The sequence below is a fragment of the Somniosus microcephalus genome, chromosome 5, assembly GCF_052327205.1.
Source record: "Somniosus microcephalus isolate GS21.2 chromosome 5, FLI_Smic_1.0, whole genome shotgun sequence".
NCBI classification, from domain to species: domain Eukaryota; kingdom Metazoa; phylum Chordata; class Chondrichthyes; order Squaliformes; family Somniosidae; genus Somniosus; species Somniosus microcephalus.
The window spans coordinates 80,369,470-80,395,463 of NC_140991.1; positions in this window are offsets into that span (position 1 = coordinate 80,369,470).

Consider the following 25,994-nt stretch of genomic DNA (forward strand, 5'->3'; position numbering starts at 1 on the left):
ATGACATCCGATGTGAGCAGTACAAATTCTCAGGACCGAAAGCATTTCATTGGCTGCTTGATTTGTTTATACTTAGAGAGTGATGCCGCAACCCAAAATATGGGCTCGTGCAAGGATTGTACCCATTTTGAAAGCTAGCAAAGACCCTATAAGCCCAAAGAACTTCAGACCAATTCTTTATTGTGTCACATGTATAAGTTTTTTGAATGCTTCATTTTAAACCAGCTGTCTACCCATTTGGAGCAGCTGCTTATCCCAAAACAGGCAGGTTTCTGCACAAGCCAACTACTTAATCTGAACCAAACTATTGAAGATGGATTTGAACGAGGCCTGTCTTTGTTAACCTATCAACTGCTTATGACACTGTTGATCATCGCACAGTTCTGCAGAAGGTTATGATGAAGGATGCTTGTCTCACAGAGCTCATCTGCACTTTATTAGTGAATCACCATTTTTTCATGGAATTATGCAGTAAAAAAAAAGCCGTTGGCATAGGCAGTGGAATGGGGTCCCACAAGTGAAAGAACCAATGCTATTCAATATATACCAATGACCAACCAACCCACCCTGGTAGCAAAAGTACTAGTGCTGGTCATCCAAAAGTAATAATGTGGGAATGTGGATACGACGACAGTAACTGAGTGATGTGTGACTGTGGTGATGAACCGCAAACGACGAACCATCTGCTCCGCTGTCATCTCCTGTTTGAGTCCTGTAATGCTACTGATCTCACCAAATACAGTGATAGTGCCAAGGCATGTGTAGCCTTGTGGCAGGGAAGAGTGTGAAGATATGATATGACGAGAATCCCTCTGGCACTTCTCCCAGGTCTAATTGCGTTCCAACAGGCATCATGCTCAAACCTGCTCCTGTTCTGCCAAATATCGATATGTACATTTTACAGTGTGGATCACTGGTTATCAATCAGAAATAGGATCCCTGGCTCAGTTTAAGATGAATCAAATCGGGATAGACTAGTTCAGGAGAGTGGCTTTTTACTCTTCCAAAAAAATTCTTAGGTTGTAAATTCCCTACATAGTGATTTCAATGATCTCATTAAAGCTGCAAGGTTAAGATGGTGAGGAACTGTCCCAAAGGAGGGAAATTGAATTGCGTTTATGCATCTTCATTGATGAGGAACTAGGTGACCTGCTGCCTGCTTCATCCTGGAATGCTGTGGGGAAGAGGAGAAGTTGTATATTAACACTACATCCTCCTCTTGTCTAAGCATTCTTACAAAGTTCTTGTCTACTTGCCAAAAAAAACCAATATTGATGACACTGAAGTGTCCTTTGTCACAACATTATAGATATTCACTGCACTCTGTAGGGGGTTTTGCTACTTGCTTTGGCCAGTCGGTTATGTCTCCGGCTGCCTTATCTCTGAGCGGTTCGGATCGCTCACCCCTTAGTTCTGATCCCCGGACTTATTGGCAGATAGCGATATAGACAAACGAGCAGACCAGTGGTTTGGTACAAAGAAAACCAAAATTTATTAACAGAGAAAATAAGATAACAATACTATACAAAAGGATGATATGAATGCAGTACACTTACACTTAACAGGGGAGGAGAAACGGCATATCGAGGGAAAATGGCTAAAATGACAATTCAGCAATCCCCTTAACTCCCACCCTCTACACCTAGCTAGATTATCTTGCGATGGGTCAGAAGTATAATGCTCACCGGTCTGAGATGTTGAAAGAAAAGCCTTGCCCCTTTGCCCTGTTGCCTGCCAATGTCACGTGGTCCCACTGTTGCACAGACTTCACCGTCCAGGTAGAGATACCCTGTAGTGTATGTGCCTTTAAGAGCCCCCTGTGTACTGTAATGCCGGTAATGGCCACTCGGGCTATATAAGCCTGTATATTGTGTTGTATCAGTTAGTTCACCTCCAGACTTTGTTCAGTAAACACCTGTGAAACCAACTCCTGCCTTCAGTGTCTCTATTAACACACGGACACAACAGTGGCGACGAACTGGAAACGGATTTACCTGCAATTCAGCAGCACCTCAAGGACATCGATTCCTCAGACGTCCAAAGTCGAAGAAAAGCAAGAAAAAAAAAAAAAGCTGTGGTTTCACCAGCTAGCCGAGCTGGTGGCAGGTACTGCAATAATCCTTCCTGGGCGGCGGGCTGGGGCTCCATCGGCTGGCTCTGCAGCGAGGCCAAGCAGCGAAGGCGGAGGCAAGCAGAAACAGATGGGGGGGGAGCACTCGGGAGACGGCCGGCGCTGCAAGCAGGTCAGCGTTCGGACCTAGCAGAGAGAGTCCGGCGGGAACGAGTCTCGACCTGTAAATAAATTTTTTTTTTAAAAACCGCGGAAAACAGCGTTGTCATCGGCAGCAGCGGCGGGAAAGCACGGGAAGCGCCATATCTTTTCTGCAGGAAAGAAAGAAAAGTGCGGGAAGTGCCATTATTTTTTCCAGGATGCCTAAGGCTGGCAATATTGATGCTTTTGATAACGATATAGAGGATTGGACCACATATGTGGAAAGAGTGGAGGTATATTGCACCGCAATTGGAATAGAAAATGATAAAAAGGCATCAGTACTTCTAAATCTAATGGGCGCAAAGACATACGGGCTGTTACGAAGCTTAATTACTCCAGCCAAACCAAAGGACAAGAATTTTAAGGAAATTGTTGATACCCTACAGGAGCACTTAAACCCAACACTGCTGCTGATAGCGGAACGATTCAAATTCTTCAAGAGGAATCAACACAAGAATGAAAGTAACGCTGATTACCTCACCGAATTAAGAAAGCTATCAAAGCATTGCCAATTCGGGGCAGGACTGGCAGATTATCTTCGAGACAAATTCGTCTGCGGTCTCCTAAGTGAAGGAACACAGAAAAGGCTGCTTTCTGAGAAAGATTTGACACTGGACAAGGCTTTCAGTATGGCTGTATCATACGAAGCAGCCGCAAGAGGAGCTGCAGAGATACAGCAAAAGAACAGGACTTCGGCACCCATGAAATGACACAGGGTTTCGAGAGATGTTATCGCTGCGGCAGATCCACCCATGACCAGAGGGACTGCTGGTTCAAGGACAAAGCATGCAGGCAATGCGGAAAGATTGGACACGTTGCACGGGTATGCCGATCTGGACAAAAAAAATCCATGGACAGGAAAAAAAAAATCAATAAAGAAAAGTACAGAAAGGTACAAATGATGACGGACAGTAGCTCCGAAGACCAGAAGAGCGATAGCGACTCCGGAAACAAGAGACTAAGCTGTCTCAAATTACATAATGTAATTGCCAAAGAAGATTACCAGACCATTTGCGTTACCCTCACGATAGCAGGGTCCCCAGTTAAAATGGAGCTAGATACAGGATCAGCTCTGACTGTCATAAATCGATGGGATTACGAGCGGCTATTTCCGCATATACCTTTAAAAGACACATCCATTATCTTGAAAACATATACGGGGCAGAAAGTATACCCCAAAGGAAAAATAAGGGTGCCTGTTGTATACAACGGCAAGGAAATACAGAAGTTGTATTTATACGTTCTACAAGATGGTGGTCCACCGCTGTTGGGACATGAATGGGTCAGGAAGATACGTTTAGACTGGCACTCCATTCAGGCACTGACGGTGACCAGTAAGGAAAAAAATGATGATGACGTCATACCTGAATGATTAAAAGACATCTTGGCCAATGCCAAGGAAGTGTTTCAAGAGAAACTAGGAACCTTGAAAGGCATCACCGCCTCAATAAAAGTGGAAGATGCGGCAATTCCCAAGTTTTTTAAGGCAAGGCCGGTGCCATACGCAATTCGTCCAGCAGTCGAGACAGAGCTGGAGAATTTGGAAAAGGCAGGCGTATTATCCAAGATAGATTGGAGCGAGTGGGCAACACCCATCGTCCCGGTCATGAAGAAAACGTTGAATAATGATAAATCTGAAGAACAGAGAAAAATTCGCATCTGTGGAGACTTCAAGGTGACTGTAAATCCGGTCCTTCACACGGTACAGTATCCTCTTCCGAGGATAGAAGATATTTTCGCCTCACTATCCGGAGGGAAACGTTTCACCAAAATTGACTTGGCCCAGGCATATCTACAGATGGAGGTTGAAGAGGCCTTTAAAAAGTATCTCACGATAAATACACACAAAGGCCTGTACCAGTACAATCGACTGGTTTTCGGAGTAGCATCAGCTCCAGCTATCTGGCAAAGAGCTATGGAGCAAGTCCTCCAAGGGATTCCGGGGACTCAATGCTACCTAGACGACATCCTTGTAACAGGAGAAAACGACAACGAGCACCTTGCCAATTTGGAGCAGGTGCTCACTAGGCTGAGAGAACGGGGCCTATGAGCAAATCGCCCCAAGTGCGAATTTTTCCAGAATCAAATATCATATTGTGGCCACATAATTAATAAGGAAGGGTTGCATAAGTCACCTGAAAAAATTGAAGCGGTCATAAAAGCCCCAGCACCTGAAAATGTTTCACAATTAAGGTCGTTCCTGGGATTAATAAATTACTATCATAAATTTTTACCAAACTTATCAACTCTTCTGCACCCTCTTAATGAACTGCTACAAACAGGAGTAATTTGGAAATGGAGCGAAGACTGTAAATGTGCCTTCCATAAATGCAAAGATTTAATCACGTCCAAGGAAGTTTTGGCTCATTACAACCCATCACTACCAATCAGACTGGCGTGCGATGCATCCCCTTATGGCGTAGGAGCGGTATTATCGCATAGATTCCCTGATGGCTCGGAACGGCCGATAGCTTTTGCATCACGCTCATTGAACTCAGCTGAGCGTAACTATGCCCAAATCGACAGGGAAGCACTCAGCCTGGTATGGGGAGTGAAGAAATTCAACCATTACCTACACGGACAAAAATTTACCTTGTTGACTGACCATCAACCCCTCATCTCCATATTCAACCCTAAAAAGGGTGTTCCCATTATGACAGCACAAAGGCTACAGAGGTGGTCCCTTTTTCTAGGGGCACACCAATATAACATAGAATACAAAGGATCAAAACAGCATGGGAATGCTGACGGTTTATCGCGCCTACCGTTGCCAACGGTAGAAGAGGCACCTACAGTAGACCCAGTGGAGATGTTCCACTCTACCATAGTCGAATGTCTACCAGTAACAAATTCTGCCATTGAAAGGGAAACGAGAAATGACCCGACTCTCTCACGAGTCTACGATTTAACAGTGAAGGGATGGCCAGCACATGGCGAACCACTGTTGCCAGCATTCTCGCAAAGAAGAGAACAGCTGTCAGTGTGCCGAGGAACCTTGATGTGTGGATCCAGGGTGGTGATTCCACCCAAACTCCAGGATAAAGTTCTAAAGGAGCTTCACGAGGGGCATCTGGGTGGAGTGAAAATGAAGAACCTAGCCAGGGCGTTTGTATGGTGACCAGGTATCGATGGAGACATCGAAGACATGACCAAGAGCTGCCTAGGATGCCAGAAGGTCCAAAACGCTCCACCACAAGCCCCTCTCCATCCATGGGAGTGGCCCTCATCTCCATGACAAAGGGTACACATCGACTTTGCTGGTCCATTTATGGACTCAATGTTCTTAATCGCGGTTGATGCACACTCCAAGTCGCCGGAGGTAATAAAGATGTCCTCCACCACCGCGGAAAAAACCATCACAGCATTAAGGACCATATTTGCCAGGAATGGGCTGCCTGAACAGATCTGTTCTGATAATGGACCGCAATTTGTGTCCAAAGAATTCAGGAAGTTCTTAAAAAACAATGGGGTTAAGCACTACACGTCCGCCCCATACCATCCCGCCACCAATGGATTGGCTGAAAGGTTTGTCCAGACCTTCAAGAAGGCCATAAAGGCCATGGATAATGAAGACATAAAACTTCAGCATAAGGTGGATAACTTCTTGTTTGCATACAGGAATGCAACACATATGGTTACAAACCAAACTCCCGCCATGATGTTCTTCAATAGAAGCTTAAGATGCCGGCTGTTAGCTTGCCAGGGTCCGAATTGAAACTGACAGGCTTTCAGTCACGAGGTCTGACCACAGCCATTTTGTTGTGCCCTGGATTTTAAAACTCAGTCTGACCAGGGTTTCTTTTAAAACCAAATAAATCTTTGGGCGGGGGGGGAGGTGGGGAAGAGATGTATGAAATTTTCGAATCCTTCAGTCCTCCCTAGGATATTGAAACTTGCTTGAAGTGTCCAACCAAGGTGAGCAAAATTTCTGACCCCCCACAAATAACCTTCCCCTGTATTTACCTATCCATAATCCCTCAGCCCACATTTCCCGTACTTAGAGAAAATGCGGTGTACGACAGGCATCTACAGATGGCAAATACGATTCGTTACAAACAATCCAAGCGTGGAGGGGTCGAACACCCCTGCACCACTTAGTACATTACAAAATTTTTATTCTGTAGTATCAAACAGTCACAATCTTTATTAAAATAACACAATGAAACGAAGAAACAATCTTCATTAAAAATAACAAACAACGACCATCACGTTTAAGTGATGCGACGCAAAACTCAAACGGGTGTCTCTTCTTCCACCCGGGTATAATGTTCCTTCCACACCTTTTTAGTTTTAAAATCTAATCTGGGACCCTTTCTCCCCAGAACCATGATAGGGTTCCCCTTGTCCTCACCTTTCACCCCACCAGCCTCCACATTCAACGGATCATCCTCCGCCATTTCCGTCACCTCCAACGTGATCCCACCACCAAACACATCTTCCCCTCACCTCCCCTTTCAGCATTCCGAAGGGACCGCTCCCTCCGTGACACCCTGGTCCACTCCTCAATCACCCCCAACAGCCCTGCTCCTTCACCTGGCACCTTCCCGTGCAAGCGCAGGAGATGCAACACATGCCCTTTTACCTCCTCCCTTTCCACTGTCCAGGGCCCCAAACACCCCTTCCAGGTGAAACAGCGATTTACTTGTACTTCTTGTAATTTAATATACTGTATTCGCTGCTCACGATGTGGTCTCCTCTACATTGGGGAGACCAAACGCAGATTGGGCGACCGCTTTGCGGAACACCTCCGTTCAGTCCGTACGGGTGACCCTGAGCTTCCGGTCGCCTGTCACTTTAATTCACCGCTTCACTCCCACTCTGATCTCTCTGTCCTCGGGCTATTGCATTGTTCCAATGAAGCTCAACGTAAGCTCGAGGAACAGCACCTCATCTTTTGATTGGGCACTTTGCAGCCTGCCGGACTCAACATTGAGTTCAACAATTTCAGATAATTATCCCTGCCCCCTTTTTCATGTAGTATGATTTTTGCCATTCCCATTTGCAACATTTTATCTTTCCTGCCTTTTACAAAAGTACAGGATGTTCTTTCTATTTCTTCCTCCCCTCCTAACCCCCCCCCCCCCGTCTCTGCACCTGCTTAATATCTGTTACATCTCCAGCTTTTTCCAGTTCTGATGAAGGGTCCCAGACCTGAAACGTTAACTCTGTTTCTCTCTCCACGGATGCTGCCTGGCCTGCTGAGTATTTCCAGCATTTTCTGTTGTTATATTAGAGAACTATCCCTAACTGACACACCACCAGGATGTGGGATGCTATACGGATCCAGGATGGGACCTCTATATTTTCAAAAACGTCCCACCAGAGTGGGGTCGTAATATCTAAAATGTCGGCCCCTATCTGGACAGTCTTCTGTTCCAGAGTATAGAAGTGTTTTTGTGATATTAAAATGGCTTTTAGCAATTTGGTGAGGTGTTCTGGGAGAGGGGGAATCTGATAACCAAAATGCGCAACATATTTCTGCAGGTGGGTGAAATTCTCTTTCACAGTGAGGTGAACAGTGGAGGGTTCAGGAATGGGGACAATTCGTAGTTGTGCCACTTGAACTTCTGCCTTGGGTTTGAAACAGAAACTGCTGTCACTCACCACACACCAGCTATGCTGCCCGTACTGGAAGTGAGGCGCTCCTGTAGTGATACAATATGTCCCACCTCCTATATATGCTACCTGTGGGGGAACATGGCCTTGTGCCATGGCTTCCATGGTACAATTTATAGGTCTCGCGTCAGCAGCTCTGAACCCGCATAGTGGTTTCGAATAGGCATTCAAGTGCTGGGGACACAGGATTATGTGTGCTCCCCGGCTACGGCACCCCGAAAGGTCAGTGCCCGTCATAGCATGCTCCCACTTTATGATGTAGGGCGGGACCGCTGTAAAATGAATGTGTGCACCCCCCTGAATGACTCCAATGTTCTCCACCCTGTACACCGGCGCGGGTCGGGCCGTCCCACCCATGACCGGCATTCTTACAACTATCCCCATGATGGTGTGGTTGGACCGCCCACAGTCCACTGGGGCTGGGTAGGCCTCCGAAGCTAGCCGGAGCTGGTACGGGCTTAATGCATTCTCAAAAGGGTGGAGGGCTGCGAGGTGTTTGTTGCTGATCCAGGAGGGGACTAAACCTTGCTTTAAATCCTCCAAATTGCTGCGGCCCTCACCCAGCAACCATGCCCCATAAAGCACGCACACTTCATTCTGCGCAGCTTGGTCAGAAGCGTTTCTGTCCTCGCTAATGTGGAGTGTCATGGCCTGGTCCTCATGCAACTCGGAACCCACCACCTCATTCTCATCGATTAATATTTTCTTTAATTGCGTTTTTAAAACATTAATCTGGGTCTGCAACTCGATGTCATCTAAGCTGTTGATGACAGAAGACCCCGTGTTAAAACCAGTTAAAACATCGTCAAAAGCACCCCTTTCTTTGTCTCCCAATCCTGTCCAAAAGCTCGTGGGTGTATAGTCCGGTTCTGTCAACGTCTGAAAAATCAAACTCATAGAATTTACGGAACATATCTTTTAAGAGGGCTTGATACAACTGCACGGTCTCTGTGGGGCACCACGCGGGTAGGTGTACCTCGGTGAGTTTTAAAATCACGGAGGCTACCGCGTAGTGCACCCCTTGATACAGCACCTGGTCTGTAGGTACTAGCACCAAGCCATTCCCTGGTCCCTTGGTGGTGGCGGGGCATCCCTCTACTATCGTCCGTGACATCATGGTCGTGGGCAGGGGCTGTCGGGGGCGGGTCACTAGTTCAGTGGCATTAACTGAGATTGGGGAGTATGGGATCGCGCATGCGTCCAGGCGAGACTCCCAGTCCATCCCCCTCCCGTTACCTTGCCACTGGCTGCGGAAAATGATGGAAATGCCTGTGGGGCAGGCCTTCTCTGATCCCCACATACAGACGTAGATCGCCTGATCCGGTTCCCACCATTTATCCCAGCACACACTTAACCCCCCGTGGGTCCCTGTGATAGTCTGATGAGTGTTGTTCCCCAACCGTTCCCACTCAACTCTGGGGTTCCCCATGCCTTTACTTAGTTTCCTGAGCCACCACCACCTATCCAGGGGAACGTGTCCCTTGCATGTTAAACATATCCTTTTGCTCAGGGTGACGCTAATCCTGGGAGTGACGATCCATATCCTGGGGCACAGGAGGGAGGCCTCCCCGTAGGTGAACCCGGTCTGGCTGGAGTACTGGGACAAATTGGATCCCAGCCACCCCGGCCACGTCCCCTTGTGGAAGTAAGCGGTTGTCTCCTCCGCCTCCCGTACGCCGCTACTGTCGACCGCCACTGGCGCCCTGTTCCCCGAGCACCCGAAGATGTGGTGGTCCTCGACATCCTCTCTCCTACCGATGCTCAGCCCGAGCAGGATGAGCAGGATTACGCCTCCGTACATTCTGAAATTTCCTGCAATAGACATAAAGCATACAGCCAGGTTCCCTAGAGACTCGCTGGCTCGGGTGACTTATGGTCGGGTCCCGCGACCTCGACTCACATGGACAATACTCTGAGACGGCTTACTTAAAACTAACCACCACCTTAATTAGAATTAAATTAAACACCCTAAACTTAACACTATAGACTTAAACTACTAATGCTATATATATCTGCCGCCCGTCTCCAGGCGGCCAGCCTAATTCCTGCCTGGGCTGTTGCAGGCTGCTCCCTGCGGCATGGCTGCACTGATCTGCATTTCCGGTCCCTTGCAGTCTGTAGCTGATAGCTGGGGACCTTTGTCTTCCGACTTCTCTTTAACTCGGGAGGTTGCCCTTTCAAACTGGGGAGCAGGCGACCATGCCTTCCTCGGCTGGGGTGTCCGAGGGGACCTCCTAGGAAGTGCTACTAGTGGGGCTACCCTGGTGAGCGGACCTTTTGCTTGGACCGCATTCCTCGCTGGCTGGGGATCTTCTCCCTGGGGTCCCTCCTCTCCCAAACCTGAACTGGGGACCGGTAATCTCCCGCCGCCGGCTGCCGGTGGCTGAGAGTCTCCACCTCCAGGTTCAAAACCTGGGTCGGGGGCGGGGCCATCTGGCTCAGGCTCCTCCTCCTCAGAATCCCAAAGGAGGGGGGGAGTGGTCTGAACAAGGTGCTGGGGGACTCCTCCCTTGATGCACGCGACTGCGCCTGCGCCTGCGTGTGCAGCCTGTGTGTGCGTGCCCGCTGCGGGCTGAGGATTTCTAACCTCGGGTTGGATCCCAGCTGCCTGCTTCTTTGCCTCCGGCTTAAACAGCTTACACTGGTTGATATGTAACCATTTTGTGCGCCGGGGCAATTTCACTGCATACACCATGGGGCTGGCTTTATCTACTATGCTATAGGGTCCCATGTACAATGGCTCTAAACTCCCCACTCGGGCGTAGTTCCTAATCATTACCTGGTCCCCTATCTCCCATTGGTGACTTTTGTTAGGCTCGAGCAGCAACCGGTTATTCCGGTGCTGCTTCCCCATGCTACCTGCTGCCTGCTCGTAAATCTGCTTCAGGCGCTCGAGGAGTGTTCGGGCGAATTTATCCCGATTTACCTCCTGAAGCTGCCCTTCGGTAAGAACTGGGGCTAGGACATGGGTGGGGGTCCGTATAACCCTGCCAGTCATTAACTTGTACGGGGAATATCCTGTACTTTTGGACTGGCTGGCCCGGATCCCCATGAGGACTAGAGGCAGGACCTCCGCCCATTTTTGGGGCGAGTCCACTGTCTCTTTCCTCAGCTTTTCTTTTACGGTGCGGTTCATGCGTTCCACAATCCCTGAGGACTGTGGATTGTGAGCTACATGCCACTTCCCCTTGATGCCGAGCAGCATAAGGGTGTTCTGCATGACTTGGCAGGTGAAGTGGCTTCCCTGGTCGGACTCCACAAACTGGGGTAGTCCCCACCGCGAGAACACCTCCCGTACCAAGATCCTTGCAGTGCCCAGTGCTGTGGCTGTTCTACAGGGGAAGGCTTCTACCCACTTGGAAAACACGTCTACCAGGACGAGGCAGTATTTGTAGCCTCCCTGGGCGGTGGGCAGGGTCCCGATGTAGTCGATCTGGATCGACTGTCATGGTCCCTCCACCCTCCTAACGTGTCCCATGGGCACCTTCCTTCTGTGGGGGTCGGGGTTGTTTGCAGCGCACAGAAGACAGCTAGCACAGAACTCGCGGACGTCTTCCCGGAGTCCCGGCCACCATCCCGCCTGTTCCACCCGTTGCCAGGTGGTCTCAGGCCCGGGGTGTCCCACTCCCGGACGCTCATGGGCCAGTTGAAGGAACTCCCTCCAGTGCTGCTGGGGTATTACCCATTGTTCTTCTTTGAACAGCATGCCTTCCCTTATGGAGAGGGTGTGATGAAATATTTCCATTCATCACTGCCTGTGACTGAGATCGGTTTCAGTGTCATTTCCCTTCCCCCAGACCTCATTGTATTGTGTACTGGAATGTGCTGTATTGTATACTGGAATGTGCTGGAATGTGCTATGTGTAGGGCTCCGCCCATACCTGGCCCCGTTTGTAAGCTAGCTTCAGTCTAGCCCCAATCTCCAGAAGGACGACATCTCTCTCGCTTACGTGTTTCGTTCTAAGTTAATAAAAGCCTTGTTTTGTTCTGCTACCTTCGAGTCTCGGAATTATTGAGGCACATCAATTTTATTAACATAATTTTTCAACACTATGGATCAACTCCTGAAATCCGAACGTTTGGATTTGGATCAACATGCTCCGGATGCATCAGCACGCTTCGGACACTGGTTTGAGTGTATGGAATTCTTCCTGGACAATTCCGCAGCCGTCAAAGATGCTACGGACGCTGCAAGGATGAGACTCGGAATTCTGCGGAATTGGGTAAGCCACCGGGTTTACCCCCTCATCCAAGACGCCGAGACGTACCTGGCCGCCTGCGACATCTTAAAGGCGCATTACCAGCAGCCTACGAATGAGGTGTATGCTAGGCACCTGCTCGCCACCCGCGCACAGCGACCTGGGGAATCGGTGGAGGAGTTCCTAAGCACCCTGAAAATGCTTGGCAAAGACTACAAGTGCCGAGATGTAAAAGCCGCGGTGTACACTGACGAGCTTGTTCGCGATGCCTTCATCACAGGCCTCAGCTCCACTTACATCCGGCAAAGACTGCTGGAAAAAACGGGGTTGGACCTGAAACAGGCTGCGGACACCGCGCGATCCCTGGATGTGGCCTAGAGAAACTCGGACGCCTACTCTTCAGCCCGCGCCGTCCACGCCGCCACGTGTGCACCGAGGGCGCCGCCATCTTGGAAGGCATCTTCCCCGCCCGACAGCCCGACACCGGCTGGGCCCCGCTCTCCCCCCAGAAGCCCTACGACAGCCGCGACGCGTCAGGGACCCAGCTGCTACTTCTGCGGGCAGCCAAAGCACACCAGAAACCTGTGCCCGGCGAAAGGCACCACCTGCTTTAAGTGCGGTAAGAAGGGGCACTTCGGGAAGGTGTGCAGAGGGAACCCCGCCGGAAAACCCGCCACCGCCGCGTGTGCGCCGTGGGAGCGGCCATCTTGGACGCCATCTTGCCCGACCTCGTGGGGTCCGCCATCTTGTGAGCAGACAGCGTGGATGCCATCTTGTATCGATCAGGGCCCTACAGTGGCATCGGTCACAGTGGACCAGACCAGGCCGCACCCGCTATCCAGATCAATGGTGGACATCGAGGTAAACGGGTGCCGGGTTAAATGCTTAATTGACAGTGGAAGCACGGAGAGCTTTATCCACCCAGAACTGGCACAACAACTCTCCCTAAAGGTGGTCCCTACTCAGGGTACCATCTCTATGGCTGACAAAACCCAGACATCGACCATTCTGGGTTACTGCACGGTACAATTGTGCGTTAACGGAACTGTATATGATAATTTTAAAGTATTAATCATGAAGAACCTATGTGCGAGCGTGATCTTGGGCCTGGATTTCCAGTGCAACCACCAAAGCATCACGCTCAAGTACGGTGGGTCCCAGCCGCCCCTCACAGTGTGCGGTCTGGCTACCCTGAAGGTAAAGCCGCCTTCGCTATTCGCGAACCTTACCCCTAACTGCCGGCCAATAGCGACCAAAAGCAGGAGGTACAGCTGGGAGGACAGGCGGTTTATCGCAACCGAGGTAGACAGGCTCCTGAAAGAGCGCATTATTGAACGCAGCAACAGCCCGTGGCGCGCCCAAGTGGTAGTGGTAAGGGGTAGCGAGAAGAAACGGATGGTGATCGACTATAGTCAAACGATCAACAGGTACACCCTGCTAGACGCCTACCCGCTACCCCGCATATCAGAAATGGTGAACCAAATCGCCCAATACCGGGTGTTCTCCACCATCGACCTCAAGTCAGCGTACCACCAGCTCCCTATCAGACCAGAGGACCGCCCGTACACCGCCTTCGAGGCGAACGGACGCCTCTACCAATTCCTCAGAGTCCCCTTTGGGGTGACGAATGGGGTCTCGGTCTTCCAGAGGGAGATGGACCGCATGGTCGATGACCACCACTTGCAGGCAACCTTCCCCTACCTCGACAACGTCACCATCTGCGGTCACAACCAGCAGGATCACGACTCGAGCCTCGAGAGGTTCCTGAAAACCGCACAAAAACTCAACCTCACCTACAACGAGGACAAGTGCGTTTACAACACCACGCGCCTCTGCATACTAGGCAGCATGGTGGAGAATGGGGAAATTGGACCAGACCCCGACCGATTGCGCCCCCTACGGGAGCTACCCCTGCCCAACACTCCCAAAGCCCTGAAAAGATGCCTGGGGTTATTTTCTTATTATTCCCAATGGGTCCCCAACTACTCCGACAAAGCCCGCCCCCTCTTGAAAGCATCCTCTTTCCCGCTCTCTGCTGAGGCCCACGCTGCCTTCAAAAGCATTAAGCAGGATATTGAGCGGGCCACGCTACAGGCAGTGGACGAGAACACTCCATTTCAAGTGGAAAGTGATGCGTCTGACTTCGCCTTGGCGGCCACCCTCAACCAGGCGGGGCGGCCCGTAGCTTTCTTCTCGAGGACCCTCCAAGGGCCCGAGATCAGACACTCCTCCGTGGAAAAGGAGGCCCAAGCCATCGTGGAGGCAGTGCGCCACTGGCGCCACTACCTAGCCGGCAAACGCTTCACCCTACTTACCGACCAGCGGTCGGTAGCGTTTATGTTCAATACTAAACAGAGGGGGAAGATTAAAAATGATAAGATTCTTAGGTGGCGGATCGAGCTCTCCACCTTCAAGTACGACATCATTTACCGGCCAGGGGCCCTTAACAAATCCCCTGACGCCCTCTCACGAGGGATGTGTGCCAGCGCCACCGGGGATCGGCTACAGACCCTCCACAACGACCTCTGCCACCCAGGGGTCACGCGGCTGTTCCACTTCATAAAGTCCCGTAACTTACCCTACTCGATTGAGGAAGTTCGGTCCCTGACCAGGAACTGCCGCACTTGCGCTGAGTGCAAGCCTCGGTTCTACCGCCCAGATAGAGCCCACTTAATCAAAGCTACACGGCCCTTTGAGCGGCTCAGCTTAGATTTCAAGGGCCCCCTCCCGTCCGTCGACCGCAATGTTTACTTCCTGAACATTGTGGACGAATACTCCCGGTTCCCATTCGCCTTCCCCTGCCCAGACATGACCAGCGCCACGGTCATTAAATGCCTCAACAGCCTGTTCTGCCTGTTCGGTATGCCGAGCTACATCCATACGGATAGGGGGGCGTCCTTCATGAGTGAAGAGCTACGCCAGTACATGCTGTCCAGGGGGATCGCCACGAGCCGTACCACCAGCTACAACCCCCGGGGTAACGGCCAAGTGGAGCGAGAGAACGGGACAGTATGGAAAGCAGTCACTCTAGCTCTAAGGACCAAGGGCCTCCCTATCTCCCGCTGGCAGGAAGTCCTCTCGGATGTGCTCCATTCGATACGGTCGCTATTGTGTGCGGCCACTAATACCACGCCTCATGAACGAATGTTTGTCTTTCCCCGGAAATCCACCTCAGGCGTATCCATGCCGTCATGGCTCTCCACCCCAGGTCCGGTACTCGTGCGAAGGCATGTGAGGGGCCACAAGACGGACCCTCTCGTGGAGCCAGTACACCTACTCCACGCCAACCCCCAATACGCATATGTCCGGCACGCCGACGGAAGGGAGGACACCGTGTCCATAAAAGACGTCGCCCCAGCCGGCATCGACAACAACCACGGCAATAGCGGCAACGACGATCACAGGAACTCTTACCCACCCACTACTCTTTCATCACCCCCGGAAGAACACCGACCAACGGCACCCCCACCAACTACCCCTTCAACAACCCTGGCGGCACCCCCGGCAGAGACCCAGGAGGCTACCGGGGACACCCAGCCGACACCCGCGGCACCGCAACAGCCACGTCGGTCGCAGAGGACTATCAAACCCCCGAACAGACTAAATCTATAGAAGGGGTGAATGTGATGAAATATTTCCATTCATCACTGCCTGTGACTGAGATCGGTTTCAGTGTCATTTCCCTTCCCCCAGACCTCATTGTATTGGGTACTGGAATGTGCTGTATTGTATACTGGAATGTGCTGGAATGTGCTGTGTGTAGGGCTCCGCCCATACCTGGCCCCGTTTGTAAGCTAGCTTCAGTCTAGCCCCAATCTCCAGAAGGACGACATCTCTCTCGCTTACGTGTTTCGTTCTAAGTTAATAAAAGCCTTGTTTTGTTCTGCTACCTTCGAGTCTCGGAATTATTGAGGCACATCAGAGGGCCACTGCGCCGTAAGGGCCTTCTATGCTCCTACCCTCGCTCACTGAGCTGATGGCGGTTTTCAGGACAGGGTCCTGGGCTTGGACCATTTTAAGATCCGGGGCTAATGCTACTCCTAAGCTCCTCTGGGTCCCATCCCTGTCTCTAACTGCCGCCACGGGCCCGGACCCATAGGGGTCCCAGAAAGTGCCGGTGTGGGCACCCTCCTTGGCCAGCGTGTCAGCTTGCTGGTTACCCTGGCCGCGGGGTTCTGTGGAGGAGTGGGCCTTCACTTTGTGGATGAAGATCTCGCCTTCCTCCCCCACGGCTGCCAGGATTTTCTCCAGCAGGGGTTTTACTACTAAGGGTCTCCCGTCGGCAGAGGTATACCCGCGGTGAGACCAAATGGCCAGGTATTCCGTGCATGAATTTCAAGTGAACATGCTGTCCAAGCAAATCGTGTACGGGGTAGGGAAGATTTCGGGGTGGGTCATGACGTACACCACCACGGACAGCTCCGCCTGCTGGGCGCTCATGGTACTGGGGAGCTTGATCGCCAGGGCAATGTTTGCCGTTGGGTCATAAACTCCACACTCCGTGAGTCGTTCGTCAGCAGATACCATGCTGGAACCGTCTACATAGATCTCGCGGCCTGTGGGATGCATCCCGGCCCGTAAACCTATGTTCACCTCCCATACCCCTTCTATGGAACGCCGATGGGCTGTTCCAGGATATACCATATTGGCAGCGAGCTTTTGCTCGCAAAGGCCCCTCACCTTCAGATCCATCTGCGAGAGGAGGAGGGTCCAGCGCGCAATGCGGGCACTGCTGACTGTCCCATCTTTAATCCTCCAGTCCAGAAGCATCTGGGTGGGTGTGTGATGTGTGAGGAGGTTGATGGGAGAGGTGCCTGTGAAGATGGAGGATCTTTTCACAGCCCAATACATGGCCAAAAGGTGCCGTTCGCAAATTGAGTAGCTCCTCTCCACATCATTGAGTACTCTGGAGGAGTAGACCACGGGTCTTAGCCTGCCATGCCGCTCCTGGAGCAGCACAGCACTGAAACTATCCCCGCTGGCCACTACCTCCAAGAAGAACTCCTTCCCCCCATCGATGGCTCCCAAGGCTGATGCGGTCTGCAGGTCCCCCTTGAGCTGGACAAATGCTGCCTGGCACCCCTCATCTCAACACCACTCCACTCCCTTGTGTAGGAGTCGGAGCAGAGGGGCTGCTGTGGCTGCATAGTCTTCAATGAAGTCTCTGCAGTACCCCGTCAACCCTAGGAACGACCTCACACCTCTCACTGTGTTGGGGACTGGTAGCTCTTGGACCGCTTCCCTCCTCACCTTGTCTGTGGCTCTCTCTCCGGCGCGGACGGTCAGGCCCAGGAATTTAACTTCCCGCTGGCCGATCTGCGCCTTTTTCGGGTTCACTTTGAACCCCTTACACTGTAGCAGTTCCAGCAGTTCGGCCAGTAGCGGGCCATGCTCCCCGACTGAGTCAGTAAACAAAACAGGTCATCCACATACTGCACTAACTGGGTGGGCTGACTAAATTCTTTTAAACTATCCACCATACACTGGTGGAAGATGCTGGGACTGTTATGAAAGCCTTGTGGCAAGCAGTTCCAAGTGTACTGTTGCCCTTTAAAAGTAAAGGCAAATTTGTACTGGTCCTCCCGCCTTAAAGGGTGGACCAAAACCCATTTGAAATATCCAGCACCGTGAACGTGGGCGTAGATGCTGGAATACTTCCGATGAGGTTGGCAACTGCTGCCACTGTGGGGGCACACGCGGGGATATTGCTGTTGAGCACCCGATAGTCCACCATGGCTCTCCATGAATTGTCTGGTTTCTTAACCGGCCAAAGCGGAGAATTAACATGGGTGGCTATGGGCCTCAACACTCCCTGCTGTACTAAAGAGGACATGGCTGCTTCCATGTCAGCCTCTGCTTCTCGGGGGAAGCTATACTGCTTCTGGGGCCGGGCCATGGGGTCCCCATCTACTCTGACCTCAAATCTGGTGACCCTCCCGCAGTCGCGTTTGTGCCATGAGCCCGAGGTTGTAACCCTCTTTCAGCTTCACAGTACACAGGGTCCCCTTCCCTTCATTTTCTGGGATGACTACCACACCGCCCTCCTTACCCGTGTCAGCTCCCCAGAGGCAATGATTGCAGAGATCCACGAGGATCCCGTGGCCCACGATAAAGTCGGCCCCTAGGATCCCTTTGCCTCCCTCCGCTTCCCACCTCGCCAGGACGCATGTCCACTTGGTCTGGAGCGTGCCCAGCCGGATTGAGAGCAGCTTGGAGAACGCTCCCACCTGTTCCTTGCCTGTGAATCCCGATAGGACGTATGGAATCCCGCTAGACAGAGGTGAGGTGGTGGGGTTAGCTGCGTGGATCACGGTGCACGATGCTCCTGTATCCAGCAGATAAGTCCCTTTATCCTTCTCTACCTCCATCTGCACGAGCGGTCTCTTCCATCCGTCATACTGGAGATCACACAGGTGGACAGGCTGCGCGGGCTCCAGTCATTGCGGGGAGTCAGATGGGGCTGAGGGAACTACAACACCGGTGGTGGCAGCTATTTTCCCCTGGCTGGCCAGGAGGAGAGATCGTAGGGACTGTATCGAGCGGAATTGAGTAGAGTGGATTAGGAAAATAGATTAAAGGGTAAGACGATACATGATCAGTGGTGTACATTTAAGGAGTTATTTTACAACTTCCAAAAAATATATATTCCACTGAGAAGAAAAGGGTGTAAAAGAAAAGACAGCCATCCGTGGCTAAGTAAAGAAATTAAGGATAGTATTCGACTAAAAACAAGGGCATATAAGGTAGCCAAATCTAGTGGGAGGATAGAGGATTGGGAAAACTTTAAAAGACAGCAAAAAATAACAAAAAGTTTGATTAAGAAAGGGACGATAGATTATGAAAGTAAATTAGCAAAAAATATAAAAACAGATAGTAAGAGTTTTTATAGTTATATAAAAAGAAAAAGGGTGGCTAAAGTAAATGTTGGTCCCTTAGAGGATGAGACCGGGAAATTAATGGTGGGAAATATGGAGATGGCAAAAACACTGAATGAATATTTTATATCAGTCTTTACAGTAGAAGACACTAAGAATATCCCAACACTGGACAAACAGGGGGCTAAAGGGGGGGAGGAGCTAAACACGATCAAAATCACTAAGGAAGTGGTACTTGGTAAAATAATGGGACTCAAGGCGGATAAATCACCAGGACCTGATGGCTTACATCCTAGGGTCTTGAGGGAAGTGGCGGTAGGGATTGTGGATGCATTGGTAATAATTTTCAAAAACTCCTTGGACTCGGCAAAGGTTCCGGCAGACTGGAAAACTGCTAATGTAACACCCTTATTTAAAAAGGGCAGTAGGCAGAAGGCTAGAAACTATAGACCGGTTAGCCTAACATCTGTGGTAGGTAAAATTTTGGAGTCCATTATTAAGGAGACAGTAACAGGACATTTGGATAATCATAATTTAATAGGACAAAGTCAGCATGGTGTTATGAAGGGGAAGTCATGTTTGACAAATTTGCTGGAGTTCTTTGAGGAAGTAACATATAGGGTGGATAAAGGGGAACCAGTGGACGTATTGTATTTAGACTTCCAAAAGGCATTTGACAAGGTGCCACACAAAAGATTATTGCTTAAGATAAAAAATCACAGGATTGGGGGTAATATTGTGGCATGGATAGAGGATTGGCTATCTAACAGAAGGCAGAGAGTTGGGATAAATGGTTCATTCTCAGACTGGCAATCAGTAACTAGTGGTGTTCCGCAGGGGTCAGTGCTGGGTCCCCAACTCTTTACAATCTATATTAACAATTTGGAGGAGGGGACCGAGTGTAACATATCAAAGTTTGCAGATGATACTAAGGTGGGAGGGAAAGTAGTGAGTGAGGAGGGCATAAAAAACCTGCAAGGGGACATAGACAGGCTAAGTAAGTGGGCAGAGATTTGGCAGATGGAATACAATACTGTAAAGTGTGAGGTTATGCACTTTGGCAGGAAAAATCTTAGAGCAAGTTATTATCTTAATGGCAAGTAACTGGAAAGTACTGAAGTACAAAGGGATCTGGGGGTCCTGGTGCACGAAACTCAAAAGGTTAGTATGCAGGTGCAGCAAGTGATTAAGAAGGCCAATGGAATGTTGGCTTTCATTGCTAGGGGGATAGAATATAAAAATAGGGAGGTATTGCTTCAGTTGTACAAGGTATTGGTGAGACCGCACCTGGAATACTGCGTACAGTTTTGGTGTCCATACTAAAGAAAGGACATACTTGCTCTCGAGTCAGTACAAAGAAGGTTCACTCGGTTAATCCCGGGGATGAGGGGATGGACATACGAGGAGAGGTTGAGTAGATTGGGACTCTACTCATTGGAGTTCAGAAGAATGAGAGGCGATCTTATTGAAACATATAAGATTGTGAAGGGGTTGGATCGGGTGGATGCGGGGAGGATGTTCCCGATGATGGGTGAAACTAGAACTAGGGGGCATAGTCTTAGAATAAGGGGCTGATCTTTCAAAACTGAGATGAGGAGGAACTACTTCACTCAGAGGGTGGTAGGTCCATGGAATATGCTGCCCCAAAAAGCTGTAGAAACTACATCATTACATAAATTTAAAACATAAATAGACAGTTTCCTAGAAGTAAAGGGAATTAAGGGTTACGGGGAGCGGGCAGGAATTTGGACATGAGTCTAGGTTCGGATCGGTCATGGCCCTGTGGGTAGCGGAGTGGGCCCAGGGGCCGTGTAGCCTGATCCTGCTCCTATTTCGGGTGTCTAATTCTGTTAGATTCAGGAGATGGTTCTGTGATAGTGGATTGGCGGTTAGGATCAGATCAGCCATGATCTTATTGAATGGCGGAGCAGGCTCGAGGGGCCGATTGGCCTACTCCCGCTCCTATTTTTTATGTTCTTATGTTGACTCCAGGAGTGGCTCGATCACAGCGGGAGGGATGCCTGGCTCTGCCTTTTGGGCTGGAGCTGGTGAATTCCTCCCCTCATTCTCCTTCCAGGGATTCTTACAATCCTTTCGCCAGTGGCCGTCCTTCCCGCACCCGTAACAGTTCAGCTTATTCTGGGAGGGACGGTTTCCCTCCTGGTGCCACTCTTTCTTATTCTGGCCCCCAGGTTTAACCTCATGGACGTTCCTCTTGGGTTGGGGTGTCTTGATACCCCTTATATTTTTAAATGCTATCATGAGCTGGCGGATCACCGTTTCCTCGGTGGTCTGGGGGCTACGGGGGTCAAACCAGGCCGTAGCCTGGGCTCGGATTTGGGGCAGGCAGTTTGTCATTAGACAACGGAGCCAGTGGGCCAATTGGTCTTGGTCCATCAACGTTCGTGCCGGCGTTCCCGGGCACGCCCTCCGGTAGTCTGGCCACAGCCTGTCTGCGAACGGCTGCGAGGACTTCCCTGGGAGCTGTACCGTTCTTTCTACTTGGGTGAACGGGCTGCGGTCATTCATACCCATGGCCTCCAATATCTCATCCCTTAAGTCATCGTATCCCTTCTGCCCCTTCTTACATTCATCTGATAGGGTCTGGAGGAGTTTTCCCTCCAGAGAAAACAGCAGCATCTTGGCTTGCTCTGCGGCATCGCAGTCATTAATGCAAGCTGCCTGTTGTATCTCTCTAAAATGCAGTGAGGGGTCTCCCTTTTCGGAGAGCTTGGGGATGTGACTAACCATGGCCCTGAGTTGCTGGGTGCCATGCGGTACCACAAACTGGTTTTGGACGGCTCCTTGTTCGTCCTCATTGCCGGGCGGGCCGTACCTCCGTTGTCGGAGGGGGTACACCGGTCCCGGCCCGGCCTATCTAGCGGGGGCTGCTGTACCTCCCCTACCACTTCATCTTCCACCCCCCTATGCTGCCAGACCTCCTGAAAGCTCGGAGCTATGGGTGGTGGCCGTGAAACCTCTGGTTCCCTTGCTGGCTCATCTCTTTGCGCTGCCTGTGGGACCGTTCTGCTTGAGTTGCCGGTAAAGTCCGACTGGCCTGCCTTTGGGCTGATAAGGCATATCATCCCCTTAGCCCTCGCTAAAGCCATACTCAAGGTTTCTATCTCTTCCCTACAGGGGCCATGATCTGCTTCCTCAAAGCCTCAGTCGCAAGCCAGCCTATATGCTGCCTTTACTTCTTTAACCTTCTCCTCCTGTTCTCTTATCTCTTGGGTTAGGCGGGCAATTGTGTCCTGTAACCTTATCTCACTACCTCTTGCCTCTCTGACCTGGAACTCCAAACACTCCACCTTGTACCTTGCGCTACCTTTGACTTCGGCGGCCTGGCATTCCAAGCACTCTATTTTTGCTCTTGTATTATTCTTAACTTCAGCGATCCGGCTCTCCAGGCGCTCTATTTTTGCCTGGTGTTCTTTTGCCGTCTGCACTCTTTCTTGGTTTAGCGCCTGAAGCGCCACTATCAATTTCTCCTCTGCTAAAGCCTTATCCTGGAACTCTATCTCCTTGTCCTGGATTTCTAGGGCCTATTTCTTAAGCTTGGCAGCCTGTGCTGCTACAACTCCGTCCAACAGTAGGACCTGTTTCTTGTAGCACATAAGCCACACTGCTTTCTCTATTGACCCCTTATGTTGTTTACTGGTCGTCCACTGGGCGGCTGCATCTATGGGACGCTCAGCCTGTAATAGGGTGAGTATCCACTTCTTGGTGATATTCACCTTTCTAAACACATAATTGGACAATCTCTCTTCCATTACCGCTCCTTCGTCCACACCACTGTCTGCTATATCGTACACTGCTGCTGGGGTCCTGCCACCGGTCGCCATTCTGTAGGGGGTTTTGCAACTTGCTTTGGCCAGTCGGTTATGTCTCCGGCTGCCTTATCTCTGAGCGGTTTGGATCGCTCACCCCATAGTTCTGATCCCCGGACTTATTGGCAGATAGCGATATAGACAAACGAGCAGACCAGTAGTTTGGTACAAAGAAAACCAAAATTTATTAACAGAGAAAATCGAGGGAAAATGGCTAAAATGACAATTCAGCAATCCCCTTAACTCCCACCCTCTACACCTAGCTAGATTATCTTGCAATGGGTCAGAAGTATAATGCTCACTGGTCTGAGATGTTGAAAGAAAAGCCTTGCCCCTTTGCCCTGTTGCCTGCTGATGTCATGTGGTCCCGCTGTTGCACAGACTTCACCGTCCAGGTCGAGATACCCCAGTAATTAAAAAGTCTCTCACAGGGTATCCTACCTCTCTGGACGGGCTCTCCTTCAATGGTGTTCTTCCTTGGTTGATGGCGAGGCAGGGCGCAGGAGGCGAGGCGAGAGAGAGCGAATGGCTTCTCGAGAGGCTTGTTATACCCACCTCAGTAGCCCTTATCTCTACCCTCAATCAGCTCATTCTTTTGTCTGATTTGAGTGGGCTGGAATTAAACAAAAGGTATCGATCTTGGCCCATCGACTTGGATGGCCGGTAATCGGTTCCTGCCGGTTCTGCAACTGCTCTCCTTTGTCCAACAGGTTCTTTGATGGAGGCCAGCCCCGTCTCGATGGCCCCGCTGATTATTTTGATTGTTTGAGCAAACACCTTGATGGCCTTTATGCGTAGGTCTGATTGTAATTGGGTTTGTCCCCAATGCATATGCAAAAGTCTTGTCTGGTTTCGTGATCTCCTTGCTGCAGACATTGAAATGCACAAGCTGTTAGCTTGCCAGGGTCCGAATTGAAACTGACAGGCTTTCGGTCACGAGGTCTGACCGCAGCCATTTTGTTGTGCCCTGTGTTGTGTATGTACCTTTAAGAGAATAACTGGTCTCAGACTGCAGTACCGGCAGTGACCACCCCTGTATAAAAGGCGCTAGTAAGCCTCTGTGTTTCCAGTTTCCCAATTGACTCCTTTCAGTAAAGACTTGTTTTGTTCAACTCCTGCTTTCCGTGTCTCAATCATACACGGACATAATACCCTGGATTTTAAAACTCAGTCTGATAGGGTTTCTTTTAAAAACCAAATAAATCTTCGGCGGGGTGGGGGGGGGGGAAGAGATGTATGAAATTTTCCAATCCTTCAACTCAGTGATAAATTGAACATTGAAACCTTGCTCTAATCCTATGCTATAGCATGTAGAACCACAGTACAGTATTTTTGATTAAATTTATGTACTTGGGGTATTGAGAAAAATTAAATTTGGTACTTCAGGTGACCCAACTAAAGTACTATTAAATCCTTATGTGCTCACATGTTTTATTAGTCAAGTTGTCTTGTGGAATAATGTGGAAGATCTGAGAACTCTTTGCATCCCATTTTCTCAGCCTAGAACAATTAACTGATGCATGTCCAGTAACAGACTTTCACTTTAAAATGGTTAACATACATACAAGTGCTTACTCTGCACAGTCAGTTATAAATGCTATAGTATACATTCAGTTGCATACATGTATGCACATCGAGTTTTCATGGTTTACTGAGATATGTCTTATTAGCACTTTTTTCTGTTCGTATTGGAATAAATGTTGAATTGCATTTCTTTTATTTGGACTGAATGAATCACTTTAAAATGATGACACGACTAAATAATTTTTCCTTTAAATACTGTGCATCATATATTTCATTTAGTATCTTCTACATATTGAGTTCATAAGAAGGAACTAGAATGCATGTGAAAAGATTTTGTTTTAATAGGCCAAAAGTCAATAGTCCCTTTATAGAACAAGTTGATATTTTAATATCAGTTAATCACTATCTGCCTCAGGTGTTGGAGAGTGACATTCATTCTATCCATATGCCTTTGAATATGTGAAACAGCTTTATAGGTGTTACAGTGTTATTGGGTAGTGGAAATCTGGAACTGTCTCCCGCAAAAGGCTGTCGATGCTTGGTCAATTAAAATGTTCAAAAATCAGATCAATAGACTTTTATTAAGTAAGGGTATCAAGGGATGTGGAGCCAAGGCAGATAAATAGAGTTGAGGTACAGATCAGCCATGATCTAATTGAATAGCAGAACAGACTCAATGGGCTGAATGGCCTACTCCTGTACCTATGTTCCCACCTGCACTCCTTTTGAGTATGGCATCCTACTAGGAGCATGGGATTGGTGAATTTATCTTATGGGGTAATTCCACAATCCCACTCTCCTAGTTGGGAGTCAGGTTTAAACAGAGCAGTGGTCAGAGATAAGATTGTAATTACAGGGTGATTTGACCAACATTAAATAAAGCTGCAACAATTAATGCCACTAAAAGAAAGATAGACAGATAGACAGACAGATAGACAGACAGGAAGTAATAAAGCAGAAAAGATGGGAGGTATTAAAAGAAGGAAAATAACATGTGGTACACTTGCTTGGGGAAAATCAACACACATCTGTTTCAAAGGTGACCCTAACAGGCAGCAGTAGGCAGTGGTGCATATTAAGCAGTAACTGAGGAAGAAAAAAAACCACAAAGGAGGATTCTACAATCTGGTTGACTAGGATCAGTTATTCATGTTCTCTTGATTAAACCAATGAACACTAACTCAGAATACTTTTGTTATACACAATGATGAGGTTGCTTCAATGGAACAAACAGCAGTGTCTCCAATTTCCTGACACATGCCTCTGTCATGCTGGAGACAACATCATACCACCAACAATGACACAATTACACGTATTGTTCATTCAAATGTTGTCAGGTAAGTCCATAAGTAATTCCTCTATTCAGGAACCTAACAGCAGCAAACAACAAACACTGTTTTTTTTATTGAACTCTTCTTTCTAATTGCTTTGTTAGGAGGTCATAAATCAGAAAAGATATTGGTGGAATAAAAACAGAAAATGCTAGAATTACACAACAGCTACTATAACATCTGAAAAGAGAAAAGACAGACTTATATTTCAGGCATGATCACATAAGAACATAAGAAATAGGAGCAGGAGTAGGCCATATGGCCCCTCGAGTCTGCTCCGCCATTCAATAAGATCATGGCTGATCTTCGACCTCAACTCAACTTTCCAGCCCGATCCCCATATCCCT